Source organism: Nanorana parkeri, unplaced genomic scaffold (assembly GCF_000935625.1).
Source record: "Nanorana parkeri isolate BGI_ZX_2015 unplaced genomic scaffold, ASM93562v1 scaffold389, whole genome shotgun sequence".
Lineage (NCBI taxonomy): Eukaryota > Metazoa > Chordata > Amphibia > Anura > Dicroglossidae > Nanorana > Nanorana parkeri.
Genome location: NW_017306657.1, coordinates 22,721 through 26,667, shown reverse-complemented (window position 1 = coordinate 26,667; position 3,947 = coordinate 22,721).

Below are 3,947 nucleotides of genomic sequence, written 5' to 3'. Positions count from 1 at the left end.
TGACCAGTCACCCTGCACCAGCACAAGAGAGACAGCAAAGAGTGACTGACTGGTCTTATTATAGGGAGTGCCTGTGCAGAGGCAAAGTGCAGGAGTTGTGTCACATTGGACTGCCTTATAGATCTAAAAGAAATACACAAGAGTCCAAGATTCTAGTAGGAAAACATATGCCTTTTGTATTATTTCTTATTTAGTCTTCTGTAAGAGCCGAGGTGTCATATGAAAAGTATTATGACACCTCTGCTCATAGACCCGAATGGCATTCGGGAGCTCAGGAATAGTGATGGGCCGAACACCCATCATTTTTTTTTTTACTCTTAAAATGTGCAATCCCCCCTCCCAAACAATACCAGACCCTTTAGGTCTGGTAGGAATGTTAGGAAGGACCACATTTTTTTTTTTTTTTAAAGCGTAGGGTTCCCCCTCAAAGTCATACCAGGCCCCTAAGGTCTGGTAGGAATTTCCAGGAGAAATCCCACCCCCAAAATGGGGGAGAAAAAACATGGTGGTCCCCACTATCCCTCACACACCAGGCCACATGCCCTCGGCACTGGGAGGGTGTCCCCGTGCCGATGGGGGGACAAGGGCCTCGTCCCCACAACCCTGACCTGGTGGTTGTGGGCAGAGGCGGCTTTAGACTTTGTGAGGACTTAGGCGAAACTCAAACGTGAGGAGCCCCACTTACACCCATAATAAAAAAAAGGTGCAAACGATAATAAAAAATTAACTGAATCAATTGCATATTTTAAGACTCGCCTTTAATCCCAACAGCCAGGAATTCACAGCTCCTAGAGCTATAATTTTATTTCTGTCTCTTATCTAATTCTATAAATAACTATACACAAAACCCTGACCTTAAGGAAATAATTCAGAAAGTGCACAGGTCAGTCGTAAGTAACGCACAGATTGCAGAGGTCAGTCGTAAGTAACGCAGAGAGTGGAGAGGTCAGTAGTAAGAAACATACAGAGTGCATCAGTCAGGAGAAGGTAACGCACAGAGTGCAGAGTTTAGTAGTAAGAAACATACAGAGTACAGAGGTCAGGAGAAGGTAACCCACAGAGTGCACCGGTCAGGAGGAAATGCACAGAGTGCAGCGGTCAGGAGGATCTGACGCACATAGTCCAGATGGAAGTAACGCACGCAGTGCATCGGTCAGAAGGAAGTAAAGTACAGAGTCCATCTCTCAGAAGGAAGTCAAGTACAGATTGCATCAGTTAGAAGGAGGTAGCACACAGAGTACAGAGGTCAGACCGAAGTAACGCACAGAGTGCAGAGTTCAGAAGGAAGTAAAGTACAGAGTGCAGAGGTCAGAAGGAAGTAAAGTACAGAGTGCAGAGGTTAGGAGGTAAGCCACAGAGTGCATCAGTCAGAAGTTAGACACAGGGTGCAGAGGTCTGTAGTAAGAAAAACGCACAGAGTGCATCGGTCAGAAAGAGGTAACGCACAGAATGCAGTGGTCAGAAAGAGGTAACGCACAGAGTGTAGCAGTCAGACAGAGGTAATGCATCAGAGTGCTGTGGTCAGGTCAGTGGCCCCCAAAAACCCCAGCATTCTTAAGATCCAGTAGTTAAAAGTGATAAGAGGCTACCTCATAGGCATACAGTACCTGCTTCTAGTATACAGTATATGGTAACAGACACATACCTTCTTCTCTGCCAGCTCCACCTTACCCCCTCTGAGTCCGTGCCATTGTTGGCTGCTGCAGGGCCGGAGACATGTGTGTCACCATGGGCAGGCTCTCTCCTCTCTCTCTCTGCCAGAGCTGCGGCTCTGTGTAGGTAGGAAGATCCGGAATGCCAGGGCCTCTGGTAGGTACCGCAGTACTCAAGGGGGTAAACCTCAGGCAGCCTGTGCAGGTAGAGGAAGCAATTATGTATGGGGGGAAGCGTCCCCAGTCTCCGGATCCGCCACTACTTCACAAAAAAAGCTGTAGAGGTGAGCAGGGGCGTACCTAGAAATCACAGGGCCCCATAGCAAAATTTTGTATGGGGCCCTGTGATCTCTAGTTACACCTCTTGCACAGCCCACCTGAGATCCCACACAGCCCACCTGATGGTGACCCTGCAGAGCCCACCATAGACAATCTAGGGTGGGCTCTGCAGGGTCTCAGGTGGGCTAGTCACACCCCTGCACATCTCTTGCCTGGCAGCCTTCTCCAGCGCTGAGCCCTGCCTCCTCCTCGGTCGCCAGCGGGCACCACATCCTCTTCCTCCACCGCCGGGCCTCTTCTTTCATCGCCAGCAGGCCCCGCCTCCTCCTCCACCCAGTCCCGGCCTACTCCACCACAGCTGCCAGTTGTCACTAACTCTGGACAGCGGCGCGTTCCTCCTCACAGCTGCCAGTGACAGCCAGCAGCCCGTGATCATGGGCCGGTGGAAGGTGCATTTTTGCACACCCCGCGCATGCCCCAAGACGGCTGTCTATGTACCGCACTTGTAGTCATTTAACTCTGCCTCCCATGAATATTACTACATGTCTGTACCTCGGTACCGGCACAGACGGGAGTAGAGATCCACCGATACCATTTTTTCTAGACCGAGTACAGGTACGGATATGTTTCCTCAAGTACTCACAGATACAATTACCGATACCTTTGTTAAAGTGTCATGTGACAGTTTTTCTAAAACAATGCAGACTAATGATTTTAGGACAATGGTGCAGTGCCAGGGCCCAGTCACATCTGTAACCGCTGAGACCCTGGTAGTTTTGCCACTGAAGAATAATACCATCAGCTTTAGAGGACTACAAATCCCAGCAACACACTATGCAACAATGCAAAATAAAACCATAGTTTGGTACATACTCTGTGCTGCCGATCTGCTATGGAGTACAGGTCTGATGTCTTGGCTGAGGGTCTCAGGAGGGAGAGATGTGTAGGCAGCGGAGGCCCTGTAAGCAGGCATAGAAAAGTTCCCCAGGAGGCTGCTGCACGGAACCTAACGCAGCCAAATCAATTTGAAAAATTAAATTGCCGAGGTGCAGAGGTCAGTGATAAAGCAGAGTGCGGAGGTCAGAGGTGTGATGTAGGGTTCAGAGGTCAACTGTATGACGCAGAATACAGAGGTATGATGCACAGCGCAGGGGTGGGATGCGCAGCACCAGGGTGGGATGCAAAGTGCATGGGTATGACGCAGAGCCCATGGGCATTAGAGAGAGTGCAGGGGTATGACGCAGAGTGCAGGGGTATGATGCAGAGTGCAGGGGTATGACGCAAAATGCAGGGGTGGGACGCATACTGTAAGGGTATGATGCAGAGAGCAGGGGTGGGACGCAGGGCACAGGGGTGACGCAGGGGTGGGAGACAGACTGTAGGGGTATGATGCAGAGAGCAGGGGTGGGACGCAGAGTATGGGGGGGACAGAGTACCGAGGTTGAGGGGGGGGAAGAGTACCGAGGTGGAGCAAAACAAATGGCAAACGCACTCATCAATTCGTTACCAGCTTTACAGCAAGGTGCACATGGAAGGGCTTCAAACAGTAAAACAGCAAAGGGGGTCTCAGCTGCCATTGTGATGTGCCGGGTCCCTGTGCCTGTAAGGAGGTTGGGCTTCCTCCTGACAAACCTGCACCCAATTTCATCTTCTACTCCATGTGCTCCAAGATCGAGACTCTCATAGTTTAGAGGTAGAATCGCACTATATAGAGGTGCCTTGGTGCGGCTTTCACATTTTCTGCAGAAGTCATGTATCTAAACCTGTTTTTAACTTTAGTGGTTAGACAGGTTTTTTTGCATGCTGGCTGGTGAGTGTGCAGAGTACCGAGGTGGGACGCAGAGTACCGAGGTGGGACGCAGAGTACTGAGGTGGGACACAGACTATAGAGGGAGAGGACGCAGAGTATAGAGGGAGAGGACGCAGACTATAGAGGGAGAGGACGCAGTGTATAGAGGGAGAGGATGCAGAGTATAGAGGGAGGACACAGAGTATAGAGGGGTGCACGGAGTATAG